General features: G+C 36.4%; 1 protein-coding gene and 1 long non-coding RNA gene across 6 annotated transcripts in view; one reads left to right on the top strand and one right to left on the bottom strand.

The window, feature by feature from the left end:
- Nucleotides 1-25,203, top strand: part of cblb (Cbl proto-oncogene B, E3 ubiquitin protein ligase) — a 155,624-nt gene that overhangs the window by 24,049 nt on the left and 106,372 nt on the right. The gene's annotated exons all lie outside the window — the stretch shown is intronic.
- On the bottom strand, nucleotides 746-7,232 carry LOC132392373 (uncharacterized). 3 transcript variants are annotated; one of them, XR_009511509.1, is made up of 4 exons: nucleotides 6,880-7,232; nucleotides 5,781-5,825; nucleotides 1,652-1,764; nucleotides 746-1,418 (listed from the first exon to the last, which is right to left on the bottom strand). It is a non-coding gene; the product is annotated as an uncharacterized LOC132392373 (long non-coding RNA). The 3 variants fall into 3 exon arrangements; XR_009511510.1 differs by lacking the exon at nucleotides 6,880-7,232 and adding an exon at nucleotides 6,132-6,330; XR_009511508.1 differs by lacking the exon at nucleotides 6,880-7,232 and having other exon boundaries at nucleotides 5,781-6,099.

Genomic DNA, 25,203 nt, shown 5'->3' on the forward strand with positions numbered 1-25,203 from the left:
TTAAAAGAAAAAAATGATTTTACGTACAAGATCCTGTAAGCTCTAGATTGGGTGAATGGAGATTTTCTGGGATAATCTAGAACTAGGGTCTTGCTGTTTAAATGTAAGTGGTTACGCAATTAAGATGGATAAGACAGTCTTTGAATATCATCAGTTTTTGGAACATTCTCTTTCTCAAAGTCTAGGGCAGAGTTATACAGTATAGATTCTTGTATAAGATTAGATTGCAGATTAGCTGTGATCTTAATGGTGGAGGAGGCATAAGAAGCATAAAGGTTTTCTGTGGCTCCTAATTTGTATGTACATTGCCAATAAATTGTGAGATGTCATTCGATACTTCACAGTTTGTTTAAAGAAAGGGGAAGCAAGTTTTCACAACTTGTAACAGTGAAGTAGGGCTACTTCCTTTTGAAAATTGCAAAGAATAGAGGGTCACTGCATATAAATTATATATACATGGTTAAGCTCTCTACCACTTTTGGCAGTGTGTTCACAACATAGAAGAGGTGAGAACTGACCAGTTACCTCCACTTTGGCTGGCTATTTTTTTTCATCAAAAACAACAAATATTTTTGACTGGGATGACATTGCTTATGCAGGTTATAATCAGTTTGTGATTATGTCAGACTGATGAATCTGTAATTATTAGGTCCATTCCTTTTCCTCTGTTTTAAACAAAGTCTTTGAATCAGTAACTACTGTATGTCTGGAGCCAAAAAGTATTGGAAGCTTTGTAAAAGGCTGAGATACATTTTATTTGGGTTAGGTGGCTTAGCTTTCAGGTGCAACATTAAGCTATTGACATTATCATAATATATAATTACACTGTCTTGAAGATGACATGGTATATTCCTAATATTTTACACAACTTCATTCTCAATCAGAATTGTTGAAAACATCTGATTTAGTATCAAAGTTTGTACTGTATGTGTCACCATACTCTACCTTGAGATTCATTTTCTTGCAGGCATTCACAGTAGAACAGAGAAATACAGTAGAATCAGTGAAGAACTACATAAGCAAAGACTGATAAATAACCAATGTGCAAAAGAAGGTAGACTGAAAATAAAAAAAATAAGTAAATGCTAATGAGAATAAGTTGTAGAGCTCATCATTGGGCCACTGGGAGTTTGTGAAGATGTTTCCATGTTCTATCAATCAAAGCGAGTATAAAAGGTGTTGAACTTATCTGAGAGTGAAGCCTTTTGTCATTTATGTTGCTTAGTTTTGCTTTGTAGGAGGTGATGACATTCATGCCTTGCCAGAGCTATCACATATCCTTCGGTGATTTATGTTTGGTCCAGAATTGCTACTTCGCTTGTGAGATGGCTTTCTGGAGGTTATACCTGGAGTTCTTGTATTTTCCTGGGTGCAGATTGAAATCTCTTGGTTCATCAAGGGTTTCTGGTGAGGGAAGACTGACAACAGTGGCATATTCACACAATTATCACTAACCTATTAGTTTCACTATTCTATTTCTGAGAAGCTGCTATGTATACTTTGGTTTTTACCCATCCCATGTTGAACTTTGACAGTATGTCAGAAATGCATAACTGGTTGTAAAGTATTTTGGACAACAAAGTTATGAGGGGCTAGTTTTTTTTTCTCTTTAGTTTTATCTTTTAAATATCTACAAAAATCATTGACTAACCTTTTAGCCAATTCTCCTGGTTGTGTTCTTTCAGCCATAGATTTGTTTACTATTCATTCTCCATTCCCTTTTCTTCTGTAGCTATACAGCACAGTTCAGATCATCATCTTATGCTAAAGGAAATTGGGAAGTGTAAATACTATCATTTTGGGTAGGAAGATCCAAGTAGCCCCCCAGTTTTGACTGCCAAAAAGCCTATTTGTGAGCTAAGATATAACTAAACTTTGCTGTGATGTATTTGAGTGAAATACTCTGCCAGTAGTTTCACATACAGTAATTGTGCCAAATAAACACCAGTAGTATTGGTAAGATATTATGTGTTTATTTTTTTAAACAAATGATGCTGCTTGTGTTCAAATGTAACAGTCTTGGATAACCTTTGATTTTTAAGTTTATAGTTCTAAATTAGTTTGCTGTTTTCAAAAAGGAGTAAATGTTAGCTTTGCAATCAAGTTGATGTGATATGAATGACTACAATCAAAAAATTAATTTAGCCTTTTTTCTGTTTTGGGAAAGAAATACTTCTGTTATTCCATCCATTTATTTTTCCAGATTGCAACAAGTTGTGGTCTCTATCATGATTATGGCTCAGACTGTTATTTTAGTTCTTTAGGTTTGTGGGGATGGTTTTGTGGACCAGTGGAAGTTAGAGGTCAGATTAGGGTTTAGGGATAGGGATGTGGGGGAATTTAGAGGACAGGCTGGACTCCAAGCCTCAACTCTGTATTCAAAGGCAGTGATGTAGATAGATGTAGCACACTCCTGGTCAAATGCCAGGCCTACAGACCTGTATTGATGAGGGTTGCCTTTTCAAGGGTCTTGAATCTTGAGAGAATAGAACAAAGATCATCAGATTACTTGCTGGGTTGGTGGATCTACCATTTGAGATTGGGCTAGATAGACCTGTTTTCTGAAGGTTGGAGTAATGACAGATAACATTTGGAAGCATAAAATTCTGAGGGTGTGAAAAGATGCATAGTTTCCCCCGAATGTTGACTTTAGAAATAAGGGTCACAGTCTCAAAATTAGGAGAATTGGCCATTTAGGATTGAAATGAAGAGAGATTTCTTCCTTTATCAGGGCAGTGATTCTCCAGAATTCTCTACCTTTGAATGTTTGTTCATTGATTCTGTTGGAACAAGATATCAGCTGATGCCTGGATATTAATGAGATATGGGGATAAGGCAGGATAAATATGATGTTGTTGAATAGAAAAGGAGGCTTGAAAGGCTGAAAAATCTACTTCTGAGCAAAGGCCTCATATTCTCATTGCCAAAGTGAATTCTTTGTTTTGAAGAATTTACAATTCAGTTGTAAAATGTATTAATTTAGTTTTAGAATGATATAATATCATCAGAGTCCTTTGGACACTTCTAATAATGGATTGGTGGAGACCCATCTAACTACAGAATGGTTGTGGTAATGTATTCAAAAAAAATTCAGGAATGACTTGGAACATTAAGGGCTGATCCTGATTAATGTTTAAAATTACAGAACTAGTATTTTTTTCCATTAATGAACCTTGAGAATGATGCCTGAGATGATCATTCTGAAAAAAACAAGATGGGATTTGTTTCTCTATTGCCAGATTATTGTTGTTGACATTTGCAGAATTGTCCCTTATGAGAAGTATATATTTTAAAATAATGTTATGAGATAAATGTAAAAATAGAAAGTGTGGTTGTTATTCATGCACAGATGCTGCTAGGGTTTTCTCCTAGCAGATGCAATGATTTTGGACAAAACGTCACCAGAGTTCTGGATTCAAATTTTCATCAGAAGTGGAAAGGTTCAACCATGAGAAGTTGTATACAGTTTGAAATAAATTAACTTGCTGAGGATTCATTATTCAGTGAGATTGTGTTGGTGTAGGTCAGGAAGCTAGCTTGCAGAACTCAACCACTGAAATTTTGCTGTCATGTTGCCGACCAGTCAACTGGATGTAATTGATCTGATTTATATAGTCATGGGTATTTTTCTGGAAATATTCTACAGAAAGTATGGCCTTTACAATCAATTTTGATGTACTTGTCATAGATTATTCTAAATAACTAGGTGTTTATGTGTCCCATTGATTTGTATTCAGTCACTGAAACTTGAGGGTACTTTCAATAAAGTAGCTAGAACTTTTTTTATCTGTGCAGCAGTCTGAAAGCAATTCTAATTTATTTTGTCTGTATTAATTACAACTATCCATTTTCATTAACAGTGATACTGCATGTGACTTTCTATGTTCATAAGATTCTAAGCCATCTGTCTTGCAATAGCTTTTTAAAGATTTCCTCATTCCCAAAGAAAATCTTTTCAAGAGCACATGAGCAATGAGTATTTTGAGTATGACTTTTGTGATGGTAACTTCAGTTCTGCCTTGTTTTGGGTGTAATTATTGGAAAATTATTCACTGTTGGGGAACTGATGTTTTGTGACTTAACATATTGGGATTTCAGAGTTCCTACCTTGGTTATTTTTTCAGTTGAATGACTAAGTTTTTACGCCTGTGTTGCATCAGTATATGAATGTTAAGTTTTTGATCAGAACCTCTCTGTAGCCTGTCCAGGGGCTCCTGGGTTACAGAAGACCTGACTTGGGGAAACAAGACAGCATATGCTGGAATGTGAGACAGTGGGCAGTCTATTGTAGGAAGTTGGTTGTGGGGCAGGAGGGTGGGGAGGGTTGTAGGTGGTGGTGGCAGCATTTGGACCTGCTCATGTTACTCAGCCTGCTGGTGTTTCTCCAGTAGATTGTTTGTTACTCCTGATTTATGGAAATTTGATCTTGCTCAATTTCTCCTATTAAGTTTTTAAAGATTTTTTTGTTGCAGTACGGTATTTTGTGTTATTCACTTACAATAGAATACAAATCTTATTCCATTAATCTAATTAAGGGGAAGTATTTAGTGAATAGCTGATGAAATGAAAGAGTTATAGGAAGTGTGTACAAAGCAAAATGATATGGGTAACCAAGGAACAGATTTTTCTTACTCGGAGAAAACATAGTTTATTGACGGTTGTTGGCACAGAATGCGTGTATAACCTGAGGACTGCCAGTATTAGGAACGTTTGAAGTTAGAACATTCTACTTGTTTAAATCCTAGCACAGTCACTATTTTTAACTGTGTAGTTTGTATGTTGGAATGATTCTGTAAGCTTTAGTGCTTTAGTTAGCAACAATTTGGAAATCTCTTGGTTCTCCAGTAACAGAGTTCCACATAGTAACTATTCACCACATGATAGTAGTTTCCTGTGGCTGGTTTATTGGGCATGCTTATAAGTATCCTGTTCTGATCATCTTGGGGGTGGGGGCAGTGGATAATTCACATAATAGGTTTACTGAGTAATATGTATCTTGATCTGCCTGCATGTTTTGGATGACAGATCTTATTGTTTAGTGCTCGACAGTGTTTTTAGTGCTAATTAGAAACTGTTACAAAGCCTTAGTAGCTTTGACAACAGTTGAAACTGGGCCGCCTTAGCTTTATCTGCTGTTTAAAGCAATCGGGGTGCTGTTGAAGCAGTACGGTGGTACCCTACCTGAGGCTTACTACTGGGATCTCTCTGCACGCTCAGCTGCCTACAGTGCTCATGGCTGCACGGCCAGATCCTGCTCTAACTCCATCTGCAAGCTTGCAGGTGACACCACTGTAGCAGGCCGACTCTCAAGTAATGATGAGTCTGAGTACTAAAGGGAGTTGGAGAGTCTGGTGATAGGGTGTCATGACAATAATATTTTCCATAATGTCATCAAAACAAGAGCTGGTCATTGGCTTTAGGGAAGGGGGTAGATGTATTGCACATCTTCCTGTTTATATCAGTAATGCTGAGGTCAGTTGGGTTGAGTAATTCAAGTTCTAGGAGTGAGCGTTTTTACTACTAGCCCAAACAATGACTAAAATGGTCACCAGTGCTGCTTCTTCCTCAGGAGAGTAAAGAAATTTGGCATGTCCCCTATATCCTCATCAATTTTTAGCAATGCTCCAAAGGATGCTTTCTATCTGGATATTGCTCTGCTCACAGCTCAATGCATTGCAGAAAACAAGCTTCCCTCCATGGACTCTGTCTACATTTCTCATTGCAAACCAGCACAATTAAAGCATATTCAAGCAGCCAGTATAATCAAATGCATTACTCACCCCAGACATTCTGTTTTTCTCCCATCGGGCAGAAGATACAAATTCCTGGGGAAAAAAAAACATACCACCAGAGTCCTGCTTTTTTAAGACTATTTGAACAGTCTTACGATAAGATGGGCTGTTGCCCTCACAGTCTGCCTCATTATGGCCTTGCACCTTTAGTGTCTGCTTGCATTGCACTTTGTAACTCTAACACTTTATTCTGCATTCTGTTACTGCTTTTCCCTGTGCTACCTTAATGTACTATTGTTATGAAATGATCTGCATGGACAGTATGCTAAACAACTGTTTTCACTCTACCTTTTTACCTGTGCCAATAATAAACTATTTTATCATTTTAAACCAATTTACCACTTTCAAGTGTTGAGTATCTGCTTTTGTTTCTGGGTGGGCAGAAACTGAGTCGGCTTGTTTAGGTTGTGCAATGAACTCAGTTTAATATCTCACTGTGGCACTTCGTTTAACATTTCTGAAACAACTGGAAACCTTGTGACTAGCCATCTGTGTAGGATGCATTAACTTTTGGGGAATGAGTGACAGGCTTGTATATTGTAACAGGTAAACCTTGACATGGTAATTTCATTTGACCTCTGAAGATACTGCAGTAGATGTGTATATAATGCCCTTTCAAAAACTATTTGATAGAATTACCTGATAAATGATTTACTCAATTCATCCATGGGTTTATAAGAACACTGATAAACTGTATGTGATATAAGACTCAGTAGCACGAAAGTTTTGGATTAGAGATAAGCATGCATTTGAGTCCTTTTATTGTCAGTTTTACTGTTTTTTTTCTTGTCGTATACAGTGTCTAGAAACTTCAGTCCACCACAACTATTTTCAAATTTTACACTCATTTTCTAAACTTAAAATATATTGAAGTAGGTATTTATGAGCTCATCTACAGAACATTGTGCAGCATGTCAGATTAAAAGAAAACTTCCAAAACCTGTCAACAATTTACTAAAAGTTGAAATTGAAAAATTAAATTAGAAGTAAAATATTTGAAATATCATATCTGCTACTACTTCTCTTGGCTGCATGTTCTAGGCACCTATCAATGTATCAATGTACATCTGCTTTAAACTTTTCCTACCTCCTTCATCTTAAGCCTATTTTTCTCTGCATCTTTTTGAAATGAGCAATTATGGAATTTGCTCTCCAAGCTTACAGTCAGGTCAATGATTGGACTATTTTTTAAAAGAACCGCTCAAGTCTGTAAAAAGTTGTGAAGTTATACTTGTGTGCAAAATTAACCAGTAATCCTGTTTCTGAAATCAGTAACTTATTTTTTTGTGTTGAATAATTTGTTTGAGTATGAAGCTCCAGAGTCATCTTTTTCTGTACATTTTCCACTACCGATATTTTTAAAAACTTGCTGTTTACTGCAATTTGCGTAAATGACAGAACCTGAACCTGGATTCACACAGCGTGAGAACAAGCCATTCATTATAAATCCCATTTTCCAGCTCCCAGCTCATTGCCTTCAACGTCTGGGCAATTCAGATCCTTAACAAGACATCTCTTAAAGGCTGTTGGAGACTGTTTCCACCACTACCTGGCAATGCATTCCAAATGCTTTTCGCAGGTCATGGACTGGTGTGGAAATTGATCTTACAACCACCCGAAACATTTGTGTAATTGAATTGTAGAAGACCATTCTACAGCAAATATAGAATGTAGAGCAGTATGGTACAGGTCATATAGTCCTTTGTGCTGGCCAATTAAAACTAACCCTGTCTGCTTGCACATGGTCTATACCTCCCCATTCCCTGAATCTACTAAAGGAAGTGCTAAATAAAATATCCGTTGAGTGCAGATTTAGTTACCTCTTTATTGTTTTGTGTCAGAGGCTCAACTTTAAACCTAGGGCAATACTCAAAATTTCTGTTATGCAACTTAGGATCATGCATTGTTGATATAGTTGATACAGATTGCTCATTTGCTGTTCCTTTGTTTTCTTTGACAAGAGGAAAGCATTTTATTCAAAGTTTTTTCACCCATTTGCTAAATAATTGAGTTCAAAGAAATGATTCCTCTGAATGACTTGATTTTCCTCAAAAAAACTTGTTCTCCTTTAGTTACTGCATTTTAATTGTTAGTTTTATTTTCTAAACAAGTTCTTATTACTGTGCAAAATGAGTAGCTGCAGTACAGAAACTATATGTTGAATGGAAATACAGAACTGTAATTGTAATTTTCAACTGTTAAAGCAATGTGATAAAGTGATAACCTTGTCGATCATACCTTTTCATTTCAGCTGAACATAGAACAGTACAGACCCTTTGGCCCATCATGTTGTACCAACCTTTTAACCTACTCCCAAATTCAGTTTAACACCTTCCTCCCACATAGTCCTCCAATTTTCTTTCATCTATGTGCCTATCAAAGTTTGTTCATTGTTCCCTAATATATCTGCTTCTAGCACCGCCCATGGCAGCATGTTCCATGCACCCAGCACTCTGTATGAAAATTAACTACCTCAACATATCCCCATGCTTTCCTCCAGTTACCTTAATTTTAAGCTAAGAATCCCATCATTAACTCTCTTCTGCCATTAAGTTTGACCATCCAAAGTGCATCACTTCACACTTTATTGCATTGAACTCCACCTCCACCTCTTGGCCCATCTCTACATCCTACCAATGTCCCGTGGTAACTTATGACAACCTTCTACACGATCCACAACACCACCAACCTTTGTCATCTGCAAACTCACTAAATACACCCTTCCACTTCAATAGCCAAGACATTTAAAAAAAAAATCTCTAAAAGCAAAAGCCCCAAAACAGAGCTCTGTGGAACAATACTGGAAGCCTACCTCCAGGTAGAATGTGTTCCATCTAATACCACCCTCTGCCTTCTGTGGACAAGCCAATTCTAAATCCATGCAGCCAAGTTTCCCTGGATCCTATGCCTCCTGTCTTTCTCTATGAGCTCACTATCACACCTTGTTAAATGCCTTGCTAAAATCACTAGTTGGCCACATCCACTACTCTTCCTTCATTAATTTCTTTTGTCACTTTTGTTTAATTGTATTAATTAAGGTTTAATCTTGAGACCGGATAATGAGTGGTGCCTGCTAACATAAATCTTGCTACTTTTGAGTCTGAATGTTCACACAGTTTCTTTACCCAATACAATCTTTTTCACTTTCATCTTATTAAATTGTGATATGTTAATGTGGATATTTCAATGAGTGTTGAATGACACCAAGAATGAATCTGTTCTTTTAAGTTCTTGCAACCAGAAACATTAGCTTGGTTTCATTCTCCATTGATGCTGTCTAACTAGTTGAGCTTTCTCTCATTATTACAGCTAAAATTAACATTGCAACTGAGGTCACATTCATTTGCAGCGCATGTTAAAATAGTGTAAATGGCTTGTATGAATTAAAAGTTAAGTCTGTTCAGAAGGATTTATTTTTACTAAGTAAAGTTTAATCAAGTTTAGAGGTGCCCTTTCCCTTGTGACAGATTCTGGCAACCAAGTTTGTTCACTGCCTGGCACCTTCAGAATGGCTTAATTAGTTGTGTGTTGCTTTTAATAGCTCTTTTTATTAAACATGTTTCATGGGTAATAGTTTGCAATGAACTAAACGTGCAGCTGTAGATCTATAGATAGTTAATTTGTATTTTGAGGTTTTAATATTTTTTCCTGTTTGCAGTGAACCATCAGGATTTGATTAAACTGTTAATGATTACTAATAGAGTTTTGGTCAAAGCTGCTTTCTCCTGTATGAAGTTAAATGTAGAGAATATGGGTAAGGTAATACATAAATGCTGATCTGCTTATCTGTTAGACCAGACATTTGTAATTCTTTATAGGTTGCTTAATATACAATTATACAGCACAAAAAACAAACCCAGATCTCCCTAAACCTTTTCTATCCAAGCAGCTGTCTGTGGGCTTTAAAACCTTGTAAACTCACCTCTATCACTTCCTCTGGCAGCTTGTTCCATTTACCCACCACCCACTTTGTGGCAGAGATGTCCCTTAGGTTTCTTTAAAGATGAGAAGGAAATGCGTAGAACTAAGCTTGTTGATTTTTGCATGCCCTACCCTGAGAAAAAGAATGACCATTACTCCATGATTTATAAATCTGAGTTAATCCTCTCAAACTCCTATGTTTCAAAAGGAAGCAGGTCCCAGCCTATCCAATGTCTATTGTAGCTCAAGGCCTCCATTTCCAAGAATATTCTCATGAATATTTTCTCCACCTTTTCCAGCTTGGTGTACACAGTATTGTAAATGTGATATCACCACACTCTTGTATAGCAGTATTCTGACTGACAAAGGCAAGTATGCCCAACTCTGTCTACCTACAAGTCCACTTTAGAGGAATTTAAATCAAACTGCATCTCTGTATACCTCGGCCTTTTGTTTTACAGCACTTTCCAGGGCCCTACCATTTACTGTGTAAGTTCTGACCGAGTTTAATTTACAAACTGCTGCACTTCACACTTGCCTATTTGTCATTCTCTGCCCCCATTACACCACCAATTTTGGTGTCATTCACAAACTTCCTAACCATGTTAATAACACTGTCAACTATGTTAATAATCTGGATAACAAGTACCTTTGACCCAGCATGGACCCCTATGGCACACCATAAACAGGATTCTCTTATCTCAAATCAATGTTGAGTTACACATTTTCTAATCATTATTGAAAGGTGATCACAGTTCTCTGAGGTACTGCTAGTTAGAGGGAAGAACCAGATGTCAGCCCAAAGTTACAGAAGTTTCATTTTATATCTATTTATTAAATGTGTTTTAACTCAAACGTTGGGTGTAGTTTTTGAAGCTGTAGGTCAATAAATTTTTAAAAAAGGAAGAGAAAAGAAAAGAGCTGAATGTGCACTCTTAAAATTATGTTGAAATTCTCTGGAATAGTTGCCCTTTTAGAGTGAGAAGTAATAAGTTCTACAGGAAGTGGAACGTGGTTGAGATTTCCAGAGCATCCCTGTTTCGTTTATATAGTGGTGCTAGAAGGTTTGTGAACCCTGTAGAATTTTCTCTATTTCTGCATAAATAGGATCTAAAATGATCAGATCCTTATGTAAGTTTTAAAACTAGAGAACCCAATTAAATAACACAAAAACATGATGCTTGTTCATTTATTATTGAGAAAAATGATCCAATATTACATGTATTTGTTGGAAAAAGTGTGTGAGCCTCAGGGTTAATGCCTTTTACAAAAGCTATTTGAAGTCATGTTCCAATCAATGAGATGAGATTGGAGGTGTGGGTTATAGAGGTGCCCTGCCCTATATTTAAAAAAGAAAGACACACACAGTCAGATTACTGACAGAGCCTGTTCTTCTCAAGAAAGTTCTGATTCTTATCCACCATACCTTGATCAAAAACAACTTTCAGAGGACCTTAGAATTGTAGAGATGCATGAAGCTGGAAAAGGCTACAAGAACATTTCTAAAGAACTGAGTGTTCATCAGTCCACAGTAAGAAAGATTGTCTACAAATGGAGGAAACTCTGTACTGTTGTTACTCTCCCTACTCTCCCCAACATGCAATGCTGAAGGAGGTGAAAAAGTACCTGAGGGTAACAGCAAAAGATCTGCAGAAATCTAAAGAACTTGTTAAAGTCTCTGCTTACGTGTCCACCATAGAAAAACACTGAGCAAGAATGGTATTCAGAGAAGGACACCACAGAGGAAAGCACTGCACTCCAAGTAAAACATCGTTGCATACCAAGTTTGCAAAAGACCACCAGGATGTTCCACAACGCTTCTCGGACAATATTCTGTGGACAGATGAGAAAAAAGTTGAACTTTTAGGCAGAAGTGTACATTGTTATGTTTGGAGGTAAAAGGGCACTGCGCACCAACACCAAAACTTAATCCCAGCTGTGAATCATGGTAGAAGGAACATTATGGTTTGGGGCTGCTTTGCTGCCTCAGGGCCTGGACAGCTTGCAATCGTTGAGGGAACGATGAACTCAAAATTGTATCAGACGTTTTACAGGAGTATGTCAGGGTTCAGCCTGTCACCTGAAGCTCAATAGAATTTGGATAATGCAACAAGACAATGATCTGAAAGACGAGAGTAAATCAACAACAAAATGGTTTAAGAAGAGAAAATTTGTGCTTTGGAATGGTCAGGTCAAAGTCCTGAAATATTGTGGAAGGACTTGAAGCAAGCAGTTCATGCCACTGACATCCCAGAGTTGAAGCAGTTTTATAAGGAGGAATGGCCTAAAATTCCTCCAAGCCAATGTACAGGACTGAACAACAGTTAATGAAACATTTGGTTGAAGTTATTGCTGTGTAAGAGAGTCACAGCAGTTACTGAAAGCAAAGGTCCACATAGTTTCTCCAAAATTTATGTACTATTGGATCACTTTTATCAATAATTAAATGAACAAATATAATGTGTTTTGTGTTATTTATTTAATTGGGTTCCCTTATCTAGTTTTAGGACTTGCGTGAAGATCTGATCATATTTTCTCTCTTTCTGCATAAATATGAGTAAAATTCTACAGGGTTCACCAACTTTCCAGCACCACAGTACTTTTGGTATTATCAGCTTAACTAATAGCTTCAATGTCTTGTATGTAAAAGGAAATTGAACCATGAGATATGGTTAGTACAGCCTGTTTGTGGCATTTCAGATATCTTTTTAAAGGATAACACGGTGCTTTTATAGAAATTCGAAATGGCAGATATTGCCTTTCCACTGTAGGGCCATGAATTGCTCATCAGTTGAGTAATGGCTGGGTAATGAGGAAAGTCATCCTCATGGGGGAAATGTAAAAAATAATTGTTCCATTCTGATACACTTGTGGTTTACTGAGAAACTTCATTAAAATTCTGGTTTCACCAGAATGAAGCTTTACATCCCTGACAATCCCTTGCAGTACACCTTGGGAGGATTATTTACGTGCTTTATGATCTACAGATATTGTCATTGTTGGTCCTTTTTTTTAATCAATGTGTGTGCTCTTTCAACATACACCATATATTTAGTTAACGCACACTTGATATGCTTTCCAAGCCCACACATGCCAGTGATGTCATACTTGCATTTCTTCACTATGCCCATTTTATAGATTGCCAAGTAGAGAAAGTAATTTAAAAAAAAAAGTTATTTTTGCCCAGCAATTTTTATTTGGCACATCTCGACATTTGAAAGCTATGAGCTGAATTCTGCAACGGAAAAACTATTCATACAACTTTTGTTTAAGTAAAATAAGGTAAACTTGAAAGTGATTAGAAATGAATTTGTAGGAATTTGAAGGAACAAGGGGAATCAACTTAGAAATCTTTAATGGCTTTACAGTTCATCCTTTTTTTCCCCAAGATCCTTGCATTGGGAAAAATGGCTCCACATTCTGCCCTTGCAAACTATCAGAAATTCTCCAGTAGCCGGAGGACTTTAGTTCTATAAACTATAGAGCAGCAGTTTGAAATTTGGCCATTTGGTTACTAACGGCTGTGTATATAGTGTTGGAGTAATTATTTCATTTAAAGTGGTGGCACTCTGGAGGAATGTTAAGCATCACATATACAGAATTGAGCACCGTAATCTTATTGGAAAATTACTCATTAGTAAATGGTTGACCATATCATTTTTTTTGTTTGCCTAGACTACATTCAATGCCCTTTGCAGCCAAGTTTCATCAAGAAAATCATAAGTTATTCATAGGCTGTTTGGTTAGTGATTGTTCTGTGTCACTTTGGGCCAAAAGACATGGGTTAATTCTTTTCCTACCCGCAAACTTGTTCCTAGGGGTTATGCTGGTTGAGTGAACAAAGCTGCTTAATAATGCAGCTTTTCAAATTTGTACTGTAAAATCTTTTCTTTTGTTAAGAATTCTGAGATGAATTGAATAGCAGTTTAATTTTGGGTTTTAAGTCTGAAATATTGAAGTTGCATTATCCAGCCTTCCCTTGGATGTTCAATATTTACTGCTCTCATCTCAAAGTTAATTACAATTTCTTTTTAATCACTTTCGTAGGTTCTTTCTTATCATTTGAGAGAAAGCTACAGTCTACCACACCTTTAATGTTCATGGTGGCTCGAACATAATTCTGCCATGTTACATTCCTTATCTGTAAAGAAAGTGTGGGTGTGTGTGTAATTAAATTGATCTTCATTAAGAGAACTGCTTCATGTTGTTCTTTATGAAATTATGACTACTTGTGGAGATCCAGATTTATTATCGGCCAAACTAATTGCATGGTAGTTTGAATCTGCCATTGATAAAAATACATATTAGCAAGAGATATAAAATCAGATAGCAAGAGCTTGTAAATAAAATTGAAGACTCTAGTTAAACATTCTAGTTTGGAGAACTAGACAGAGGGAATTAATTAAAAATAAGTAAGTTATGAACAAATATTTCTATGGTAGAAGGTGTCAACAGAATTCCATTAATAAAGCTTGGAGTTAACAGAGGAAGTAGCTTTAAAAACAAAATTGAAAACCAATGTTACTAAAGAAAAGATAATACACAAATTCACAAGACTACCGTAAGTATTGACAATCATCTGGATGTGATGGGCAACATTTTGGAATTTTAAAATAAATGAATGCAGAAATCATGGATAAATTATTGTGATTTCCAAAATTCCCTGCATCTAAAATGGATCTCTGCAGTGCAGTTGGCCCAGTCTGTCATTGTTAAAAATAATGGAATTTGTTGGTATTGTACAGGTCCTGCAAATACTTCCTTAATAACAGAGTTAAAATCCTTTCAGTACAAGAAATTGTGATCTGCCAAATTTATTACTATCCTTTGAGGATGTAAAAAGGCAGAATAGATAAAAGATGTGTTTGGATTTGCAAAAGGCATTTGATAAAGATACCACATACGGAATTGTCGAACTTACAAGACTCCAATAGTGTAGTGGGTTATGATTGGGTTGGCAATCTGTAATTGGTTTTGTGTGAACGGTACTGGGGCCTCAACTGTTTATTTCCCACTCTTCGAGTCACACTGTCTGACAACCCCCAACAAACTCAATTTAAACTTAATCTAATCATGACCAATTAACCTACCTGAATCATGTTTGGACTGCGAGAAGAAAGCAGAGGGCTTGGAGAAAACCCACGCAATCCACAGAGAGGACAAACACAGAGATTCCTAGGCTTAGAGGATGCTGGGATTGCACTCAAAACTCTGAGGCCATGTGCTGTAATAGTGAAAGGACGTATAACATTTTTGAACAATTAATGTAATCTGTATGCTGGAATTGGGAACAAAAATATGTATTAGATATTTAAATCGGTCTAAAAAATAAATTGGCTAAAACTTAAAATCTTACAGCTCTTCCCTTCTAAGTATCAGAATTTGTATCCTTCCATTCAAATAGGAAATATTTTCCTCAGAAAGCTAAGGAATTCAGCATGCCCCTATTGACCCTCAGCAATTTTTATAAATGCATCACAGCTTGGTATGGCAACTGTTCAGCCAAAATTGGCAGGAATTTGTGGAGAGCTGTGGACACCACTCAATCCATCACGGAAATCAGCCTCCCCTTCATGGACAGTTCTTACTGTCATTGGAAAAATAGCCAGCATAATCAGACTCCACTCATCCTGTACATTGTCTTTTCTGCCTTTCATCGGGCAGAAAATACAAAAGCTTGAACATGCACACAACCAGGATCAAGGACACTTTGTATGCCACTGTTATAAGACTCTTGAAATGACCTCTTGTATGTTAAAGATGAACTCTCGACATAACAATTTATGTGATAAAGGCTCTTGCACCTTATTTTCTACCTACAATGTACTTTCTTAGTAAATGTAAGACTGTGTCCTATATTCTGTTATTTTTCCCTTGTATTACCCCAGTGTGCTAATAGTTTGAAAAGATCTGGATGGATAGCTTGCAAAACTAACCTTTTCCCTGTATTTCAGTATATGTGACAATAATAATCCCCAATTCCCATAGAAATATTTCTGCTTTCACCATAGCATTTTACGTTGTGTTAACCAAAATTCAACAAAACTATTGTTTGTATGGTAATAAATTTAGTGATAGACTGTAGCATTTGACAAAATGTGTGTTATTTTGATAATTCTATGCATACATCAAAAGGTCATTCTGCAGTAAACAGAAGTTGTTCTGAAATATAAATATGCTAGTGTGTTAGCTTGAAAGTATGTTTGAGGCAAAAGTTATCAATACTGTTGTGACTTAAGATGTGCCTTTTATTACCAAGTCTTAATTTGAAAGTATTATACCTCTGTTTTTTCTTTGGGGAAACAAACTATAACCTGATGCTGGTGGTGGAATGCGATTTATTTTTTTTGGGAAAGTCACAAATGTACTTTTGAGCTTTGGATTTATGATGAGGAAATGAATTGCAAAGGTAGTGCCTTTCACATAATGTAGATCTCCAAATGTTTCAGAATTTCTGAAACGTAGGCATTGTTGAACTTAGTAAAACGTGGAAGCAATTTGAGTACGACATTACTCAAAAACAAGTGGCTCAATCACCTTTGAAAAGCTAACTTGATGAAAGCTCGTGCACTGAAATGTTAAATGTTTCTTATGCTGAGTAACCTCCTGGGTACTTTCAGCAGATTATTTTGAATTGCAAGCTTCTTGGTGCAGTTTCTGGAGTTTTCATATCCTTTCATAATTGCAGGTAAATAAAATTGAACCACAAAAATGTCCTTCAATTTGATATTCTATGAAATAGACTTGTGTCAGTGACTTGTGCAATTCTTGATTGTCATTGAATTTGATTGGATCTTTTAAAAAAACTAAACTTTTTTTGAGTTTCCAAAATAATTGGAATTTCTCTGACACAAGAATATTTGAATTCAAAATGTTCACATTGATATTTGCTTTATTTGCTTAAAAGTAAAATCTAGAAAACATTCCAAATTGGGTTAGAGAATGGGTTTGAATAGTCCTTGCCGCTCTAGCAGAATCTATTATGGGAATTCTTATTGTTGGTTCAGTGTGTGGGGGGAGGGGGGAGATTGATTTTGTGATATTGATTCACCATTTGAAAGTTTATTGAATTCCTTTGTGGGTTTATAGAGTGGTTATTTGTAGTGCTGCTTAAATTCTGTGCCAAGCCCTTTATTTTGCAATTATTACCAGCCCTTCTGCTACTAGTACATATTGACCAATTAAAATCTAATGAATGTAATTGAATATTGAAATTACAAATGTTGTGTAGCTGGATGTAGGTGCTAGCTACTAAAATGCACCTCTATTTCATAGAGGAAACAATTTGCTTCTGTTTTGGCATGCTCTTAATTGAGAAATAGCAGAATTGTCTTTGTGATGGAAGTAAGAGAAAAGCTGCATTAAATTAAAGCTTTCAAATAATTCTAGAAATTGGTGCAGAGCTGTGCATCCGTCATTGATGATGAAAAATGGCATAATAATTGTATTTCAATAACCGGAAGAATCTTCAAATTATGGCAAGGATGCAGTAAGGGTGCAAAAAGATGATGCTCTCAACACAGGAGCCCCTCAGGGCTGTGTACTGTCCCCTCCTTTACTCCCTATATGCCCAAGATGATGTTGTCACCAACAGCTCTAATCTGCTAATTAAATTTGCCAATGATGCTACATTGATTGGCCTTAATCTCAAACAATAACAAGGTGGACTATAGGGAAGTTATCTCTTTGACAGTGGTGTCAAGAAAACAACCTCTTCCCTCAAGATTGCAAGATCAAAGGAGCTGGTTGTAGATCACAGGAGGAATGGAGCTGGGCTAACCCCTATTGACATCAATGGAGCTGGGTTGAAAAGGTAAACAACTTTAAGTTCCTTGGCATCAACATCACCAAGTACCTCATGTCGTCTGTACACACTAGCTATGTGGTGAAAAAGGCACAACAGCGCCTCCTTCACCTCAAAGTTGAGGAAGTCTGAGGACCCCAAATTCTAAGAACTTTTTACAGCAGAACAATTGAGAGCATCCTGACTGGCTGCATCACTGCCTGGTATGGGAACTGTACCTTCCTTAATCACAGGATTCTGCAGAGTGGTGCAGACAGCCCAGCACATTTGTAGTTGTGAATTTCCTATGATTTAGGACATTTACAAGGACAGGTGTGAAAAAGGGCCTGAAGGATCACCGGGGACCTGAGTCACCCTAATCATAAACTGTTTCTGCTGCTACCATCCAGGAAATGGTACCACAGCATAAAGCCAGGACCAACAGCCTCCGGGACAGCTTTTTCCACCAGGCCATCAGACTGATGAACTCACGCTGATTTGAGTGTACTTCTATGTTACATTTGACTGTTCTATTTATAATAAATTACTATGATTGCACGTCACACATTTAGATGGAGATGTAACGTAAAGATTCTTACTCATGTATGTGAAGAATGTAAGAAATAAAGTCCATTCATTCAGAATAACTTGTGGAATGAGAAACCATAGGTTTGGGAATAGACTGAGAAAGTTGATAAGAACTGGTAGTATATTTGAAAAAAGAACAGCTTGCATCAAATTCAAGCACATCAATTTGAGTGAGTGAATCATCCATAACTGCTTACTATTTCAACTTGAACTATGCATTAGGTCCCAATCTTGGCAGTGGTGCTGCACCCAGAGAGTTTTTTTTTCATAAAGCCATTGCGATTGTCTCATGCTTGTCTATTACTGATGCCACTAGTGGAAAGTAAAACCATGCATTTTGTACAATGGCTAATTATAAGAAGTACACTATTGAAATCTAACATTATTAAACTTTATTCTTACCTTTTTGTTCTCAAATTTATCTATGTTAGCTGGGATTTTGATGGGAGGTTTTTGAAGCAGAGCTAAACTGGGGTTAAGTATTCCCAGGAAATCCCTCTTTTGAGGTTTTTTTAATCAAGCATTTAATGCAGATTTAATTTTGAGAATATTATTTCTCTCAAATTGTCTAGTTTCCTTCACATGCTTAATTTCCAGTGAAGATCATTTGATGACATTTCAGTGACATTATATTTAGTCGGAGGATAAACTTTTCCTTTGAGTGTAAATGTGAAAAAATAGATTTCTAATGTGGTGGTGGCAGTCATATTCTGACTATTCTTAATGTTCAAGATCAGTTGAATATTGCTTTTTATAGGTGGATGGAGAATTATATATGCACGTGGCAGCCAGATTTTTGTTTCTTGATGCCATTTATTGGTGAAGCCACTTTGGAAGATGAGGAATGGAAGCCAATGATGTAGAAAGTATATCTAATATCAGTTGTCCCGAAATGCATCACAAAGTTTGTGCCTAGGTAAACAACATGGGATATCTCCCCTCCAAAGTTTCTAAGTGTTAAGAGGAAGGAAAGAAAGCTTTTTATACTTTGGCTGCAGAGTGCAAGCCAAACAAGAAATGCATGGATAATTATACAGAGTTAAAAGGGCTGAAACCTTGCTAGCAGCTAAGCTCATCAAGGCAATTGTAAAAGTGTTTTTTTTTTGGGGGGGGGGTGGAGTTCCCAAGCCTAGTCTACAAATCCAAGCATATTCTGAATACCATTGTCATTTTGGAACCAGATGATTCATTCATGGCTGCTCTACAATTAAAATGAGTAGCAAGCATTTGTCTATTCAGCAGTTGATCTACAAAAAAATCTTGAATGTAGAAATGGATTTACAAGATCCTGTTATGTGAGAATAAAGGCAACCTAATGAGAAAGCAATATCATCTGCCCAACATTGATTTTGGCATGAAATTTGGCTACATCATGGTATCTTGGGGTGGGTGGAGAACATGGCATCATTGCTTCTGTCCTTAAGTGATCAGCCTGGCATGCTGATTGAATCAAGGATAGGCTATTTTGGACCAAAGTGCAGGCCACTTCGTTCTTTAGTTGGTATCTGTTCTTTGCAGATTGTAATACAATATTTGTAATCCATCTGATGAACCGCAGATCATGCTGAATAATTGGGCCATTTGGTAAAAAAACTGTACAGCCAAATTCCATCATCATGCTCTTATTTGATAACCCTGAAGGTCCCAGCTCTTCATATTAACGTGTATTTTTAAATGGGATGATGTTTTCAGCCCAAGCTCTTACAGTTTTCTGGATGATAAAATGACCAAGGTTCAATCCTGATCTTGGGCATCATCTGTGTGAAGATTACATGTTCTCCTTGTGACTGTTGGATTTCCTCTAAATGATCCGATTTCCTCCTCCTTTCAAGACATGTGGATTGGTAGGCTAATTGGCCAATGCAAATGGGTGAGTGGTGGAATTTTGGGGAAATTGAGATAAGAGGATACAGATGGGATTAGTGTAAAAAGTAGATAGTTGATTGTCAGTTCTGTTTCACTAGGCTGAAGGGACTGTTTTCTGTCTTAATATTTTTCTCATCCTTGTATTATGGTATTAAAGACTATCCACTGCTCTTGGAAATGGTGCCATAGCTTATAAAGAAAACATCATGTTTGCATTTTAAACACCTTGTGATTTGTGCACACACCCTACAAAATACTGCTGTTCCTCTATATAGTTCCATGTCCCTTCCTTTATAGGCTACTTGCTTTATCACACTTTCCCAAATGCATTGTCTTACACTTCACTGGCAAGTTGATGAAACAATCCATATCTTCATAAAAGATATTTTCTCCTTGGGCTACCTCAGATGAAAGAACAGGCCATCGACAAATCGGCAAGTTGTAACATTTACAAACCATTCTTTCATATCCCCAACATTTTAAATCTAAATCTTAAGCATTTGTTGAAGGGCAAGGGTCTGAATACTGAGTCTTGACACAGGCTCCTTCTTTCATCCTCACTTCCACAGAGAGCATGAACATACCAAGGCACGATATAAAATGAACAAAATAACTTCTCAGTTCCTTTCATTTAAACATGAGTGTTTCCACACTAAATGTGCATTTGCACAGTTCATTCTAGCTGTACATTGAAATGAAAGCAAATTCATCCATATAGCCAAAACAAGGTCGGCAATATACTTTTTTAAAGTAGGAACTGGATACCTGAATGAAGGGATAATGAGGGATCAGAGTTCTTCCACAAAATGTCACTTGTGGCCAAATCAGTGGTCCTTGTCAGCATATTCAAAATGGCAGAAAATAAAATGGGGAATTGTTTAACATTCAATATGTACTATAATGCAGTTTTAACTGTAAAGCTGACAACTGAAATAAGACATTAAAATAACACTTGTGTTACACTCAGCACATTATATTTTCATTATAACAGGAAATTTAACACTGTGTTCTAGATTCATTATTTTGTACATTTTTAAACTGATTATTGTTAAACAACTACTTCAAATTTTATTTCAGATATCTGCAATATAGCGAGTGACTAATGAGCATTGATAGCAATGAAATTATCGGATCAGCATGGTCAATGTTTTTTTGCAACCCCGAAGAAAAGGAACTGGAACAAATGATAAGGGCACTAATACAAAACAATAAGTTCAAGTTAACATGGGTTTAAGGCTAGGTCAGACTAACAAACACATTACAACCGTGGAGATGTTAGAAACTTCATTTATAGATCTTTGTATGTAACCGAGAGACATAATTTCCAAATCATGCCCTGGAATAGTTTCCATTTATAAATCTCTTAACAGGAAGTCCTACATGAACTCTTGACACCTTCCACGCTGTGCTGGGATAGAAGTATCGTCTGTGAACGTAAATTGTCAGATACATTCAAAAGCTAGAAAAATGTATGTATTCAATGTAAAAGAACAGTGCCTGAAGTCAAGCAAAAAAAAATCATGCGAATTCAACTGCTTTGAGGCACATTGAGTTGTGAAGTGAAAAAACAAATCATTAAATGGAAACAAGGGTGTTCACCAAAGGCCTATTTAAGAGAAGTACCCTTTCGATTCTCACTGGAAAATTTAAAAATGGTTTGATAACCCAGCATGTGTCATCTAGCCCACACAAATTTAAATGCTATTAAAGTACAGTTTAAATTATGTTCCTGCCCTTTTAGGGAATCCCCAAATTGGGAACTCCTTTAATCCTATTTTCAGATTTGCTAATATTTTCCCTTCCCCCACCTAATATCTACAGAAACTTTTAAGAGAAAACGCTCTCTAGAGAGTTTCTCTAATAGCTTAGTTTCCAGAGTTTCCAGAGTTCAAGAAATTGAGTTAAAATGAAAATTAAGTGTTAAAGGCAGTGTGCTGAAACATTGCAATATGATCCTATTGCAAAAATTGTATCTTCACTGAACATGAAACATTATTGGGTATTTTAATTCCTGAACTAAATTTTGAATTTGTGGTAGTGTATCAGTAACTTCAAATTTTATTTGTTTCAACAAAGATTTATATTTAAAGATGCAAGTATTTCTAGGCGGAGGTAATATAGAAAATAACACAAGCCTACAATAATATACAGTATATATTTATTCAACAAGCCAAAGCACTTGATACTTTGTCTGCTTGCTTTTCTTTTTCCAAAAAAAACTGAACAGGTTCATATTGTTAGCCTGTTCAAATAAAACAAAATCATCTTTCATTCTTCTAACTTAAAAAGATTCACGATTCTTGATGTGTATAAAATCCATGATTCCTCAACTCAAAATTCAACTTTAATGTGATTCAGTATCAAAGGTGCTGGATACAGCTGCTCTTCCTCAATGTTAAATGGAGATTTCTGTTTAAATAAATGTCACCAAATTATGACTATAAACTAGAACAAATAGAAAAACAGCCATCTCAGCCTAAACCACTTGCAGGAAGATGTGGGTGTTTGCTTGCATTAAAACATTCATGACCAGTTACTTAGAAAAACTAACCTAGGATAATTTGTGACTTTACCACTCAGAGTAATCTCATTGATGTGTATTTCATCCTCACTTTCTTACCCGTGTTCCAACTAGCTGGAACCCTCGATTAACTGCTTCTATTTTATTCCATGATTTGATGTCTTCATTTGGTCCAGTCTACACAATTTCCTGAAAGAGATGTAAGCGGAATTCTACCACTTGTACAAGGGACAGGACCTCCTAGTTATACCGCCAAAAATGTATTGTGCTTTGTTTCATTGACCACTGTAGCCTGGAGTACCCTCGTTGGTCAAGGTTGAACCTCCCCAGAGCTCGAAACTGATTCATCTTGAAGTTCTATAAATGTCATACCAGTGTGTGTGTTTTGAGTGCTTTTATTCCCCCGTTTGAAGTTCTCTAATGCAATAACCCCAATATGGAATGTCATTGAATTCGACAGATTACTTTAATGCAAGAAAAATCAACAACATTGTGGCAAGAGTTCAATTTCGCTTTTTCAAACTCCGCAGATTTTTGTTTGTCAAGCATATCAACGGAAATGCTAGTAAATGGAATGGAGGTACAATAAACAAGCTCAGGGAACTGAATAGTTAACTACTTGTGTAACCTAAAGTGAAAATAAGAATTGATTTTTGCAAAATAATGTGTTGCTGAGATTTTCTTTTCACCAGTCTTGCCAAAGGGCTTTGGCCCAAAACGTTGAGTACACTTTTACACCATAGATGCTGCCTGGCCTGTTGAGTTCCTCCAGCATTTTGTGTGTGTTGCTCGAATTTCCAGCATTTGCAGATTTTCTCCTGTTTGCAGAGATTTAATAAAAAATTTATGCCCATGCCCTTAAATTCTAGAATTCTATCTCAATAATTTAGATTATGATTGATGTGCATTTTTATAGTACTGATTAAGTATAATATACTTTTTACAAATTACTTTATGAATCAAGGAAAATAACAAACATGGTAAGCATTAAACAGATTTACAACTATCTGTACTGGAGGCAGACAAGTTGATTTGTTTTTCAGGTTAAGTTGAATTGAAGGCTGTGAAACATTTTAACAGAAATAAGTGATTGTGGCAGTTGTTAAAGGATGCTTAACGATGGTAATTCCCTGGCTGGCTCCATCTCACAAGATTTCCTTTATATTCCAGAAATCTCTCAACCCTAAATAAATTTCATAGCTCAGCATCCATACCAAAGAAAAATTTGTAGGTACAGAGAATTCATTTCCCTCATCTCAGTCTTAAATAGGAGGTTCCTTTATCTGGATGTTATACCCTTGAGCTCTAGCTTTCACCAGGGAAAAATTCTCATTGACTTTACCCTATCAAGCCTCCTCAGAATCTCATTAAGATTCTTTTATCTCAGAAAACATTTGCCTCCACCCCAACCCAAGAATCAAATAAACCTCTTCTGCAGTGCCTTTAAGGCCAGAGTATCATTCTCCTTGGAAATAAATACAAAATCCTATGTAATGTTCCAGATGTCATCATGCAAAAATTGTGTACAGATCCAGCAAGTCTTCCTTACCTTTATAATCATATTTTCCTGGCAATAAAGGAATAAAATACAAATTGCCTAATTATTGTATCTGAATGCTAACTTCCTGCAAGTCTTGTAAAAAGGACACCCACATCTCTGGAAGTTGCCATTCAGTGCCCTATCGTAATTCCGTTTTGGCAGATGAACTCTAATCTCATGGCATTATATCATATTTGTTTATACTTCGCCTACTCATTTATCCCATCTTCCTTCCCACTTCCTTGAATTATAAGATCTTAGTATTCTCTGATTTGTTTCTCTACTAATCCTTGAAATATCTGCAAATGTGGATAAAGTACATAAAGTACGTGGATAAAATCAGTTATAACTGCCAGATTGAAAGTAAATCATTTATGCCTATTCTGTAAATTAATCCTCCATCAATACTATAATAATATCTGGTTTTATGCAGATTTTGCATCTTGGCTTGTTTTTACACCTTGTGGAGGCTGCTTGCACTAGGCCCGGTTTGTCTGTTCTAGTGGGTGGGATTGTTGACAGAATGCTGAAATTTTAGACACGACTGATCTTGTCACAATATCAAAGTTTTGGCCTTCCCACAAGGGTTTGTCTTTCAATAAAATACAAGATGCAGAAGCAAGAATAGTTTCTTCAAGTTCTCTTGGCTTTTGACAAATTGCTGCTAACTAAGGTCAAAAATGCTAGGAAGTTTGTGTACCCTTTTAGAATTTTCTCTATTTCTGCATAAATATGACTTAAAATGTGATCAGATCTTCATGCAAGTCCTAAAACTATATGTGAACACAATTAAATAACAAAAAAAGCATTATACTTGTTCATTTATTTATTGAGAAAAATAATCCAATATTTCATGTATTTTTCGGAAAAGGTATGTGAGTCTTTGATTTCAGTAACTGGTATGACAACCTTGTACAACAATAACTTCAACCAAATGTTTCCAGCAACTGTCGATGGTCCTGCATATTGGCTTGTAGAAATTTTAGGCCACCCTTCCTTACAAAAGTGCTTCAGCTCTGGAATGTTGGTCTTCCTTGCATGAGTAGTTTGCTTCAAGTCCTTCCATAACATTTCTATCAGATTAAGCCGTTTGGTTAAAGCATAAAAAATTTCATGTTTTCAGTCTATGGTACACTGACATGTTTAGGGTTGTTGTCTTGCTGCATGACCCACTTTCTCTTGAGCTTCAATT

This window comes from Hypanus sabinus, chromosome 4 (assembly GCF_030144855.1).
Source record: "Hypanus sabinus isolate sHypSab1 chromosome 4, sHypSab1.hap1, whole genome shotgun sequence".
NCBI classification, from domain to species: domain Eukaryota; kingdom Metazoa; phylum Chordata; class Chondrichthyes; order Myliobatiformes; family Dasyatidae; genus Hypanus; species Hypanus sabinus.